Source organism: Capra hircus, chromosome 7 (assembly GCF_001704415.2).
Source record: "Capra hircus breed San Clemente chromosome 7, ASM170441v1, whole genome shotgun sequence".
NCBI classification, from domain to species: Eukaryota; Metazoa; Chordata; class Mammalia; order Artiodactyla; family Bovidae; genus Capra; species Capra hircus.
In genome coordinates, this window is record NC_030814.1 from 64,173,035 (window position 1) to 64,187,902 (window position 14,868).

Sequence of the window (14,868 nt, forward strand, 5' to 3'; positions counted from 1 at the left end):
CTCATTATTATTTCATCAATACTGGATATTCTTTGCAGTTATAACAAAAGGCGATTAAACTGAGCTCCTTCAATAATTAAGTAGCCTCCCAAGATATACAAGAGAGTTATGTCCTGAAGCACAGGTTAGATTAGGCAATGTATATTAGTTAAGGAAACTCTTTTTAAAAAGAGGGGGAAAAAAAGGACTTGCCTGGTGCTCCAGTGGCTAACACTCCCCAGTCCCAAGGCAGAAGACCCAGGTTCCATTCCTGGTCAGGAAAATAGATCCTATATGCTGCAACTAAGAGTTCAAAACTAAAGATCCCTCATACAGTGACTGAAAGATCCCTCTTGCAGCAACAAAGACCCAACACAGCCAAATATATATTTATTTAATATATATTTATATATATACATATATATGTATATGTGTGTATGTATATATGTATGTGTGTGTGTATATATATATATATTTGTTTTAATCACAGTTTCTTTTTCCCCATTTATCTACTCAGGGCACATACCCTAAGTTTCATTCCTAATCAAAATCATGCTTTACTCTGTTGTACATGAAATGCTGCCTGACAGGATCACAAGTATAAACTCAACTATAAAACTAGAAGACCTCACATTTCTGACCTGGCTACTAAGCCCTTGGCATTTATGATTTTACTCAGAAGGCTTTCTCCCAGAGATCATTCTTATTTGACTCATTAGGAAACTAAAGCACAGAGAAAGCTGCTCAGTGTCATATAGGGAGTTTCTCACAGAGCTGAGGCCAGAATATTAATCGGAATTCAAAACTTTTTACATTGCTATATAATCAGGAGCCCATTTCAAATGTTATTACACTGTTAACCAATACGTCATAAGAGCTCATATACATAAATATTAGATTTAACTACATTGACTGTTTCAAAGCTAACAAGAAGGATCCTATTGAGAGAGGTCTAAGGTATAGGAGGGTAATTTTTGAGAAGAAAGTAAGGTGGGATCCAAAGGATAAACTAGAGACAGTAAGAGGAACACCTCCTTTGTTGTAATTGGAGGAGAGGATGAATGCAGATAAGCTATTTTCTCAGTAAGAAGAAAGGTGATCTGCTGAGAGAGAGAGCCTGTGGTAATACCTAAGTACCTAAGGAGAATGGAGAGTGGAAACCTGAAATAATCTAAATAAAATGCCATGACAGCTGACTAAGGATACTACTAGGACAGTGTTGGGGATCCAGCTGCGGTTGCAAAGCAGGAATTTATAATGGCAACTGGCACAGTTGCGCATTTTTTCCCAATAACATTTAGCAGCCCTGAGGTAAAAGGGAGCCAAAGTTAGGTCGGAGTTAGTGTTTTGCCAGGCTTGTGTGATGGAAAGACGGGGGTGGGGGAGAGTTAGTTGAAGAGGATGATAGTTGCTAATGTCCTTATCAGCATGCTGCTGCTGCTAAGTCGCTTCAGTCGTGTCTGACTCTGTGCGACCCCATAGACGGCAGCCCACCAGGCTCCTGTCCCTGGGATTCTCCAGGCAAGAACACTGGAGTGGGTTGTCATTTCCTTCTCCAATGCATGAAAGTGAAAAGTGAAAGTGAAGTCCCTCAGTCGTGTCCGACCCTCAGCGACCCCATGGACTGCAGCCTTCCAGGCTCCTCCGTCCATGGGATTTTCCAGGCAAGAGTACTGGAGTGGGGTGCCATTGCCTTCTCCGCCTTATCAGTATAGTTGAGTCCTAATATTAATTGGAAAGGGAAATCTTGAGTTGGCTATTCCTTATGTACATGATCACTTAGTATAACCTAACAATCATTTATAATCAGTGTATTGATTATCTAATGTTGCATAACAAATTCCCTAAAACTTTGTCTTAACATAGTAATAACCATTTATCATATCATACCATTTATGTGGGTCAGGAATTGAGAAGGGGCTTAGCTGGGCCGTTCTGGTTCAGGATCTGTCATACAGTTGCAGTCAGGATGATGACTTGGGCTACGGTTATTTGTGGGCTTGACTGGGGCTGGAAGATCTGCTTCCAAGATGGCACCTTGACAATGACTGTTGGGAGGAAGGCTCAGTTCTTAATCATGTGGATCTCTCCATAGGACAGTTTCTATGTTCTAATGACATGACAGATAGCTTCCCCCAGACCAAGTGATCCAAAAGAACAATTATAAAGCTGCAGTCCTTTATGTCCTAGACTCTGAAATCACACATCATTTCTGTAATTCCTGTTGGCTATACATCTTACCATGTACGTGTAGGATGGGACTACACAAGGACATAAATGCCAGAAGGTAAGGATCACTAGGAGCCATTTTGGAAGCTTGCTTATCACAACTAATAAGGTGTGAATTCCTATAATATTAATACTTGATGATGTTATAAATAATAAGAAAATAACATACAAAATACCTATCTAAGCCATTACCTAATGGTCAATTACCTACTTACCTAATATGTTCTTCATTCCCCTTTCAACTCATTGAATCTCATTTTTTTCAGATGTACTTGAGCTTACAACACATTTGAGAAGTTCTGTTTAGGAAATGCCAAATCTTCAAGCAAAAAAGAAATCCATAAATTATGATTCAACTTAACTGCGTTTGATACTATACCCGATGTACCATTTGGAGATACTGATTCACTAATACTATCTTCAAAATATTAAAACTGACATCAAAATGGTGACTATAAAAAAGGACAGGGAGTTTCCTGGCAGTCCAAGGGTTAAGACTTGGGGTTTTTAGCACCGTGGCCTTGGTTCAATCCCTGGTCAAGGAACTAAGATCCTACAAGCCACATGGCACAACTGAAAAAAAAAAAAAAGGCAACAGGTTATATATCTTTTGTTTTAAAAATCAAGTGAAGTGAAGTCGCTCAGGCATGTCCAGCTCTTTGTGACCCCATGGACTGTAGCCTACCATGCTCCTCCATCCATGGGATTTTCCAGGCAAGAGTACTGGAGTGGATTGCCATTTCCTTCTCCAGAGGACCTTCCTGACCCAGGGATCGAACCCAGGTCTTCTGCATTGTAGGCAGACGCTTTACCATCTGAGTCACAAGGGAAGTCCTAAGTTTTAAAAATAGCACATGCCAAAAAACTCTGTGACATAAATCATACCAATTTTTTTTGGATCTGTCTCTTAAAGAAAAAAAAAAAAAAAAGGGACCTAATTAGACTTAAAAGCTTTTGCACAGTAAAGGAAACCATCAGAATCTACTGAATGGGAGAAAATATTTGCTTATAATATGCCTGGTAAGAGATTAATATCCCAAATATAAAACCAGTTCATAGAACTCAACATCAAGAAACAACCCAATTAAAAAAATGGACAGAAGACATGAACAGACATTTCTCCAAAGACATACTGATGACCAACAGGCACATGAAAAGATATTCAACATCTTTAATCATCAGAGAAATGCAAATTGAAATCACAATGAGATATCACCTCACACCTGACAGGATGACTATCATCAAAGACCACAGATGTTAGGAAGGATGTGGAGAAGAGAGAATGCTCATACACTATTGATGGGAATGTAAAGTGGAGCAGCCACTGTGGAAAACAGTGTGAAAGTTTTTCAAAAAACAGACATAGAACTACCATAGGACACTGCAGTTCCACTCCTGGATATATATCTGAAAAAAACAAAAACACTGATTTGAAAAGATACATGCCCCTCAAAGTTCCTATCAGTATTATTTATAGTTGCCAAGATAAAGAAGCAACCTGTGTCCATCAGTATACAAATGGAATACTAAAAAAAAAGCCACAAAAAGAATGAATTTCTGCCATTTGCAACAAGATAGATGGATCTGAAGGGTATTGTGCTAAGTGAAATATGTCAGACAAAGAAAAACAAATATATGCTGTCACTTATATGTGGAATCTAAAAAATAAACCCGGTGAATATAACAAAATGGAAAGAGAGTCACAAATAGTACAAACTACTGGTTATCAGTGGGGAGGGGAGGAGAGAAGGGCACAAAGGGGTAGGGGCTTAAAAGGTACAAACTAGTAGAAAATAAGCTACGGGACCTACTGTACAAAACAGGGAAGATAGCCAATATTTTATAATAACTATAAATGGAGTATAACCTTTAAAAATTGTGAATTACTATGTTGTACACTTGAACCTTATGTAGTATTGTACATCAATTACTATATTTCAATCTTTTTAAAAGAAAACAAACAAAAAAATCAGTACATACAATTCTTAAGAAGGAAGGTAAAATCATTCAAGCTTTGAAAGTATCCTTGACTATCCAGACAAGTCTCCAAGCAAGAATAACTGTGCAGGGAATTCCCTGGTGGTCCAGTGGTTAGGACTCCGTGCTTTCACGGCTGAGGTTGCAGGTTTAATCCCTGCTAGGGAAAATAAGATCCCTAAAGCTGTGTGGCAAAACAAACAAACAACAACAACAAAAAAAAAAACCAACTCTGCATCAATTGATGTTCTTTTTCTTTCTCTGATCCATTCACCACTCCAGATAACCTTCAGATAACGTGGAAGTTAAAGGACTATCTTAGGATATTGCCTGATGTTCTGCTGATTCGAATAATAAAATACCCAAATCAATGGGCATGTTTTAAAAATTAAAATATCCAGCATCTTCTCTCATTTTATTAAGATACTTTCATGTTAAAAGGCCTTTCAGAATGTGTAACAAAAGTTAAAATTCTCATACTAAAATGTGTCAGGTGGTGGGTTAAATATTTTAGTTTGGTCATATATCCCATATTATTCTTGCAATATCCCTGACATAGACATGATATACATTTTTTAAATGAAAATAAAAGAGTAAGTAAATAGCCTAAGTTCCCAGAGTAAATGACGGAGCTTGAATTTGAACCCCAAATTAAACTGTCGGTATGCCAATTACACAAATGCATTATTCTCATTTAATTCTCACTATAAACCCATTTCTGAGACTTAGAAAGAATAAGCAACAACTTGGGAAAGGTCATAAACTAATGAGTGGCTGTTCAGGGACTCAAACCCAGGTCTCTCTCTAAATCCAATGTGTTTTACTACAAACATAGCAAGGAAGAGAAAAGTAACATATTACAAATCCCAAACTAGGAAGATGAAATAAATAAGTTACTGAAATAGGCAGTGAGGGCCTCGGAACAACACTTGACTAGTAGTCAATATATCTATTCCAAATCAAGGTTCAAACTTTTCACAAAGGTTAGATCAACAATATCTAGCTTCATATAAGCAAATTGCAACAAAAAATATTACTTTGTCAAATGCCATGAAGAGAACAAATCTGCATCCAAATACTTCTCACTAAGAAGCAGATGTGGGGTGCTGTGGCAGAGGTGAAGAGGAGAGAAAAACATTTAGAGGATGCTTTGGAAGAACAGGAAACTGGCAATTGTACGGTAAGACATCTGTGTGCAGAGGACTATAATTTGAAAACAAGAGTAATATGCTTAGCCATATTTCATTCACACTTCTGAAGTCTGCTCAAAGGGATACCCTAGAATCTAAAATTTGCTGGGAACAGATCTCAAGCCAGATGTTGTACTTCAAGCTAATGTCCTGTTTTGTTTTCCTTGCTCATCCCACCTGGCTTTCTTTAAATATCCTTTGTTTATAAAAAAATTTTTTTAAAGTAATAGTATCATTGTAAGGATTCTTCCAGTTTAAATATTTTGTAAAATAGCAATTCTGGAAAATGAAGAAAAAATTTGCAAAACCCATACCTCATAAAATTCAAGGTACAACACACCACTTCCCTAAATTGCCTTGCTAAGTCAAAAGATCTCTTTTTGTGAGTCTGGGACATCTTGTCACATCAAAATGCAAGAAAATAGATGAAGAATACTAGGGTTATGCCAAAATGATTGAGGAGTCAAACTAGCTCCTACCAGTCAAAGATGGAACAATTTGAGCATAAAAATGAGTAATTTCAATAGAAGGAGATGCATGATACACATTAGAATCCATGAATTCATACTGATTTTTTTTTAAAAAAAGCTTTTTAAACTTTTAATGGATCAAAATTGTGTCAACGATTCTGTTTCTATTTGGAAGTAGAGAAATCATAACTGACTAGTTTCCCTATCATTTCATGAAGTAGGTGTTCTTACTATGCCATCAACCAGGTTAGGTCCTGCTGTTTCTACAGTGAGGCTCATTTAGGTCAAAGCAGCCAACCAATACTGAGAAGGCAGGGCTCGGAAGTCTCCAGAATCCTCAGCAAGTGACCATGAAGAGTGCGTGCTCACCCTCTGTTGCTAAAATGGAATAAAGGGACTTTTAGGAACTTTTAACAGACTCCTTTAAAGAGTTCACACTTCAATACTGATCTGCAAATAAGTATGGTTTCTTTGCTTCCTTTTTTTTTTCTTTTTATTAGTCTACAGTATCTGGTATTCCCAAGCGGTCTCCCATCCACGTACTAACCAGGCCCGACCCTACTTAGCTTCCGAGATCAGATGAGATCTGGCACGTTCAGGGTGGTATGACCACAGACTGCTTGTTTTTAATTGAAGTGTAGTTGATTTATAACATTATCTTAGTTTCAGGTGCACAACATAGTGATTCAATATTTCACAGATTCTACTCCATTTAAAGTTATTCCAGGACTTGCCTGGAGGTCCAGTGGTTAGGACTCTGGGCTTCCACTGCAGGGGGCACATGTTTCATTCCTGGTGAGGGAACTAAGATCCCACATGCTGCATGGCACAGCCAAAAAATTTAAATAACATTAAGTTAAATTAAAAACAAAGTTATTACAAACAAAAGCAGAATGCTCTTTGATATAAACCACAGCAGTATCTTGCTCCACCTCCTAGAGTAATGAAAATAAAACCAAAAGTAAACAAATGAGACCTAATTAAACTGAAAAGGTTTTGCACAGCAAAGGAAATCATAAACAAAACAGAAAGACAACCCACAGAAAGGGAGAAAATATCTGCAAAGTGACCAAAAACGGATTAATCTCCAAAATATACAAACAGCTCATGCAGTTCAATATCAAAAAACAAACAACCCAATATAAAACTGGGCAGAAGATCTAAAGAGACATTTCTCCAAAGAAGATAGATAGCCAAGAAGCACATGAAAAGATGCTCAACATTACTAATTATATTAGAGAAATGCAAATCTAAACTATGAGGTACTGCACCACACAGGTCAGAATAGCCCTCATCCAAAAAATCTACAAATAATAAATGCTGGAGAGGGTGTGGAGAAAAGGGAACCCTCCTACACTATTAATGGGAATGTACATTGGTAAAGCCACCATGGAGAACAGTATAGAAGTCCCTATAAAAACTAAAAATAGAGCTACTATATAACCCTGCAAGCCCACTCCTGGGCATATATCCAGAGAAAAACATGGTCTGAAAGGATACATGCGTCCCAGTGTACACTGAAGAGACATGGAAGCAACCTAAATGTCCATGAACAGAGGAATGGATGAATATGTACTTATACACAGTAGAATATTACTCAGCCATTAAAAAGAACAAAATAATGCCATTTGCAGCAACATGGAGGGACTTAGAGATTGTCATACTGAATAAAGTCAGTCAGAGAGAGAAGGAAAAATATCATGACATTCCTTATATGCAGAATCTAAAAAAAATTGTACAAATCAATTTCTTTACAGAATAAATAGAAACAGATTCACAGACTCAGATAATGAACTTATGGTTGCCAGTGGGGCAAGGATCAGGGAAAGAGATAGATGGGGAGTTTGGGATTGACATGTACACACTGCTATATTTAAAATGGATAACCAACAAGGTCCTCTGTATAGCACAGGGAACTCTGCTCAATGTCATGTGGCAGCCTGGATGGGAGAATGGATACCTGTATATGTACAGCTGAGTCTCTTTGCTGTCCACCTGAAACTATAACAGTATTGTTAATTGGCTACACTCCAATATAAGATAAAAACTTTAAAAAAATCCAGTGCAAAACTTCAAAGATAGCATCAAAATCACTCTTTATTTCTCTGTTAAGTATACTTAAAATGGTGAACTGTATACTTAAAATGGGTGAAATGTTTTGATATGTAAATTATACTTCAATAAAGAGAGCAATTAAATAATTTTTAAAATAGTTATTGGGAAATTAGGACAAATTTTTTTTTTTTGGCTGTGCTATGCAGCTTGCTGGACCTTAGTTCCCCAACCAGGAACTGAACCTGGGCCCTAGGTAGTGGAAGCAGAGTCCCACCCACTGAACCAACAGAAAATTCCCAAATTAGTACAGTTTTAACAATGGATATTTAGTGATATCTAGGAATTATTAAAGTATAATAATGCTATCATGTGTATGTGTTTTATATCAGTTTTAGATAAATGTATTAAAATATTTCAGGAAGACATGATTTGGAGAACTTGCTTCAATATAATTGAGGGGGAAAGAGAGTGGTAGGGATACAGATTTTTTAAAAAATAGGTCTCGAATTTTTAATTACTAAAGCTTGTTGACAGCCACATGGACAGTGATTATACTCTTATTTTTACTAAATTTTGTCTAAGTTTGTAATTAAAAATTTTTTTTAAATTATGTATTTACGGCTGCGTTAGGTCTTGGGTGTGGCACATAGGCTACTTCACTGCAGCGAGGACTTCTCTCTGACCGTGGTGTGTAGGCTTGCCAGGTGTGACTCTCAGGCTCAGTAGTTGCGGCGGGTGCGCTTAGCTGCCCCATGGCATATGGGATCTTACTTCTCCAACCAAGAATCCAGCCCGCAGCCTCTTCATTGGAAGCTGGATTCTTAACCACTGAACCACCAGGCAAGTCCCAACAAACTTTAAAAAATAAATAAATGAACAGAATTTTTACAAACTCTTCTTGTGTGTGTACTGTTTTTGTTATAGGTCCACAGCTACTCAAAAAAAAAAAACAAAAAACACCATCAGTTTCAGCTATCAGCCATTCTGCACCTGGCATACTGAAGACGCACAACACTTCGTAGTCATCATTTGTTTCTTATTGTGACACAGGGAGCACAACAGCCACATAAGCAGCCCTGAACATGACTTAAAAACCAGTCATCACAACCTATGAATGACCTCTTATCTGATACTTCTTTTTATTAATTTACTTTCTATTGAAGTATAGTTGATTAACAATGTTGTGCTGATAGCTGGGGTACAACAAAGTGATTTAGTTATACATACCTACTTTTTCATATGTTTTTTCCACTATGGCTTATTACAGGATTATCTGATACTTCTGAGCTTATAGAGAATAAGCACAATAACCAGTTTTTCTGTCGAAATTCCTCTAAAAACAAGCCTAAAGAGCTTAGGACTAAGCAGATGGGTTGGAGTTTCACTGGCTCTGTGCTAAAATTAAGTAGCTTATTTGAGAGAGAAAGCATGTTAAAATATCAATTCAGAACAAAAAAAAAATCGCATTACATGGTTTATGTTCTACATATTAAAGCATCTGTTTTCTAGTATGGGTCCCTAGAGGAAAGGGACTTGTGTCTTGTTCAGTATGTGAGCTGCTCTTAATACACTGTAGGGGAGATGCTCAAGTTACTAAGGTTGTTGAATTTATTAGGCCAGTTGAAAGCTGAGGAAAGGACTAATTAAAATGGCTTACTTTGACCTAAAATATAATAAATTCTTTATGTCCAAAAGTGGTCCTCACACCTGTTAGAATGGCTATTATCAAAAAGACAAGAAATAACAAGCATTGGAGAGGATGTGGAGAAAAGGGAACTTTGGGGTACTGTCAGCAGGAATGTAAATTGGTGCAGCCACTATGGAAAATAGTGCAGAGGTTCCTCAAAAAAATTAAAAATAGAAACTACCATGTGATCTCACAAATCCATGCTGGGTATTTATCCAAGAAAATGAAAACACTAGCACTCCCATGTTCTTTGCAGCATTATTTACAGTGGCCAAGATATGGAAACAAGCTAAGAGTTCATCAGCAGAAGAGATACAGAAAACACGATATACTGAAATAGATATTTATATGTTTATCTATATACAGAAATATTCAATCATAAAAAAGAATATCTTTCCATCTGCAACAACATGGATGGATCCCTGGGGTATTATGCTAAGTGAAATACGTCAGACAAATACTGTATGATCTCAGCTTTAAGTGGAATCTATAAAACCAAAACCAAGCTTACAGAGAATAGATTGGTATGCAGCAGATTGGTGGGGGGTAGGGTGTCCGCTAAATAGATAAGTGCAGTCAAAAGGTACAAACTTCAGGTTATAAAATAAGTGATTCATGGAGATGCAATGTGCAACATGGTAACTATAGCTATTATTACTGTACTGGTGGCTCAATGGTAAAGAATATGCCTGCCAACGCAGGAGACACAGGTTCAAGCCCTGGGTCAGGAAGATCCCCTGCAGAAGGAAATGGCAACCCACTCCAGTATTCTTGTCTGGAAAATCCCACAGACAGAGGAGCCAGGTGGGCAGAGTGGGACACAACATAGTGACTAAACAACAATTGCGTATTTGAAAGCTGCTAGATCTTAAAAGTTCTCATCACAAGAGAATTCTGCATCAAAAAAAGAATTCTGCAGCTATGTATGGTGATAGATGTTAGCTAGACTTAGTATAATGACCATTTTACAATATATACAAATATCAAATCATTATGTTGTATACCTGAAAGTAATATATCAACTATCCTTTAATTTTAAAAGAGCAGTTCCTTTGGGCCCCACACCTTCCACCAATAAAAACAGTTTTTTCTATCATCTACAGAGGGATAGATCTTGAGCTATATAACAGCTCAACATAGGCCGAGGCCATCTTAATTTGTCATATGTACTTGGCTTGGCTATAGTCTAACTACTGTACTGGTGGCTCAGTGGTAAAGAACCCACCTGCCAATGAATGAGATGCGGGTTTGATCCCTGGGTCAGGAAGATCCCCCAGAGAAGGAAATGGCAACCCACTCCAATATTCTTGCCTGGGAAATCCCACGGACAGAGAAGCCTGGCGGGCTATAGTCCATGAGGTCACAAAAGACTCGGATACAACTTAGTGACTAAACCACCATACTCTACCTAACCACGTCTCCTACGTGTGCATGTGTATGCACACACTCTCACGCTCCATAGCCTACTTAATCCTATGTCACCACTTATCTTCAGCTCCTCTCTTTCCCTCATTGCTGATACCAAGTTTTATTAACTGCCTGTCCATTTCTCTTTCGCACTGCCTGATCTTAATCAGAGTATCTCACCCAAATGAAATTTTACCACTGTGGCTGCCTCTGATTTCTCCTCCACCAAGCCAATCTAAACTACAAGTGTCATTTCCTTATTGAAAACTTTCTAATGGCTCACCATTGTCTTAAAAAAAGAAGAAACTCTTTAATTGATTGTCTGATCTCCTCTCAGCCCTTGTTCACCACTCCCACTTACCATACACAATAAATTGTTTAAAGAATATCATGCTTTCCAGGCTTACATATGTGTGCATATGTTGTTTTTCCTGTCTCTAGTACTCTCCTCTTCTCACATCAATCTGTACTCATCTTTCAGCTCTCAGCTTAAACATCATTTTGAGTATTCTCATAGCCCCCTTCATGTCTTAGAAATACTATTCATATTTTATAATTTTCTACTTATCCAAATCTTTCATTAGCTATAAAGCAGTCTAGTGTACTCAGAAGTGTTTGGCTCAATGACGGCATGCTGATCTTCAGTAAATTAAGTTTTTAAAAAATGACAGCTAATGATGATTTAAACTAGCTTCACAACCCTCAATTCGGTTTCCTGTAATCTGTAGGATTTTTGCTTCTTAATTCTACTACAACCTCAGCCCACATTTACTCACCTATAGAGATGTTGTTGGAGAAGGAAATGGCAACCCACTCCAGTGTTCTTGCCTGGAGAATCCCAGGGACGGGGGAGCCTGGTGGGCTGCCATCTATGGGGTCGCACAGAGTCGGACACGACTGAAGCAACTTAGCAGCAGCAGCAGGGATGTTGCACTAAAATCCGTTCTCTTCTTGAATATCTAGACCTGGCTTCTCAAGTAGAGAGTACATTTCCCCAATGCCTAAGGCTATATGTATTCCTGTGATCAACCTACAGTCAAAAGAACATGAGAAGTTATACAGCTTATGGCTTAGATTTCCAAAGGCCATTCCTTTAGGGGCTAAAGTGAAAGCAACTGAGTTATCTCAGAAGCCATGTTTTGAAAATGGCAAAATGAGAACCCAGGTCTTTGAAAGATTAGATGGAAGACAGCACAGGACACTTAAGTGGTGAGAAATATGCTTTATCAGAGCCATTGCATTTTGGGGTCTCTTTGTTACTACTTTCACTACCCTAAGGCCTAATACACAGAATACAGAGAGGGAGATGAAATGGGAAACCATATTTTCAGAAAAATGACATAGACCTAATAAAGATTAAAAATTCCAACATAAAAATTTTACAATGAACCCAGGGTCATATAAATACAGAAAATAGAAATTTTTGAAACTAGTTAAAAATATCTTAATGAGAAAGAACGGACATTTATTTGAGACAAATTAATAAAATCAACATGTAAAAACAAAACAAAAGGCAAGGAAAAGGAACTTCTGTGTCTGTGGTGCCCGCAGGTAATGTGCAGCTAGGGTAGCAACTAGGGTGACTGCCATTGTACGTGCAACTCATCCCAAAAAAGTTAGGCCAAGGATAATGGGGTAAATGATAGACAACAGACCACAATCCAGTTTCAGAGGTCACAAACCAACACCAGGCAGGTCAAAGACAAAATGGGCAGATTCTTATAAAAACACACCACGCTCATATGAAAATAAATGCCTAAAAGAATAAAGATCTCAAAAAGATTTCTGAAGATTTAAAAACTTCATAAAGATTTTAAGTCATGAGAAAAACGACAGAGGAAACTTAAACAACAACAAAAAGGCCCTGTCACTCTCTGTGTAAAGAAGCTACTTTAAGGGCCCTTAGGCTCTCAGAAAAGAATTTTAGCTACTGGCAAGGCAATAAAACAAATGTATTAGAATTCCATAGTCACATTTATCTATTTCAGGGCCAGCACAAAAACACCTACTACTAAAACCAGAACACCAGCTTTAAACTTATCCGTGGTGAGTAGAATTTTAAGGGCTCCAGTTCTACACAGGTTCAGATGCTGACTCTTTATCACTTACTGGGTGTTGTGACTCTGGGTAAATTACTTAACCTCTCTGGGATTCAAGTTTTCTTACCATAAAGGGATATTCCAACTCATTTAGCACCTTCGGTAGAACTGTAATGGTTTAATGAAATAAATCATGCATTTTTTATGGCAAGCATGTACTAAGAAACCATTATTACTGTACCCACTATACTTTCACTCTAGTAGGCTTTTGTATTTCGTTTTTTAGCAAAGATTTTTACTTGGCACTGACTTCGAAACAGCTTCAAGTTTAAGTGTGTAACCTCTTCCCGTGGTATCAGAAAGGCCAAACTACAGTGTACCTACATTTGCTAACAGCTTACCAAAGAATTTAAGTCACTTCACCTCTGCCACTCTGATAATCTTAGAGAAATCAGGTATTGAAAGTACCTTTTACTTCACAACATATCTGTGATGCATATCTTAAAACACAAATGATATTCTGATGATGAAATCCTTATTAACCCAGAGCAATGAAACCTGGGTGCTTAAAAAGGGAAATTGTATGGTGCCAACAGCTCTCCTTTCATTCTCATATGCCTAGCGACAACTGTAACATTGTAAATATCTGTACCAGTATCTAAGATTCTTTTGTTATAAAGCTATCAAATGTCAATCGCTTTGTATTTTCTAAGGGTTGTTCATGATTCTCACTCTGGCAACTGTTGGAATAAAAACCACAAGTATATTACTAATATTCGTGGCATAAACTCTAGGTCTAGGTATGAATGCAGACTGTCTTGTCTTCAAATTTTCAATTAGATGACTTTTTCAACTGAGTAGGATACTGATTTGCTGACAACTTGCCAGGGAATAAGAATTTTGCAAATACAAACACAATGGACAAATGAATCTTTTATTATAAACCTATACAAAGAGCTATACAAAAAGTGGTAAAACTATAATTGTTGGTAAACAGTAAATAAGTGACCCTTTGGGCCACAGTAAATGGTCCACACTATGACGGTGTGGGAATCTTTTCCTAGATGAGGAACAGTATACCTAGTAAACACCACCTTACAAGCAAAAGGACGTCAACGACTTGAGCGAAATATACATAAAATCACTTCTAAATGTAATTTGAAGAATTTTTTTTAAAAAGCCATCACTGGATTTCCCTGGTGGCCAGCGGTTGATTCTGTGCGTTTACTGCAGGGGGTGCAGGTTTGACTGGTCAGCTAAGTTCCACAGGCCACTCAGCGTGGCCAGAAAAAAAAAAAAAAAGCCATCACTTGCTTGGGTTTTGAAATTCAGTTTCAAATTGTATCTGTTGTTTCCTACTCCAATTTATCCTTCTTAGATAAGGGGGTGAGCAAACATTTTCATAACAGAGGGAAATAATCAGTAAATAATTTAGACTTTGCAGGACTTATGTCACAACAATTCAACTCTGCTACTGTAGTCAAAAGCACCCGGAGACAACTTGTAAACAAATGGGCATGGCTAGTCCAAAAACAGGCAGGGGGTCTTAGTTTGCCAATCTCTATTCGAGATGATCTGTACGATTTGGAGAAAGCAGAAAAGGTAATTACATATCCCAATAATTAGGATTATTTTTTTTATATCTCCAATATTTGACAGTTATAAAATATGTACATGCTGCTATCCCTAAGGATAACACTAAAAAATTATCCATGTTTAATATCTAAACTTTTTAAATTAAAAGGATCACGCAGTGCTCGCTTTGGCAGCACATATACTAAAATTGGAACGATAGAGATTAGCGTGGCCCCTGCGCAAGCATGACACGCAAATTC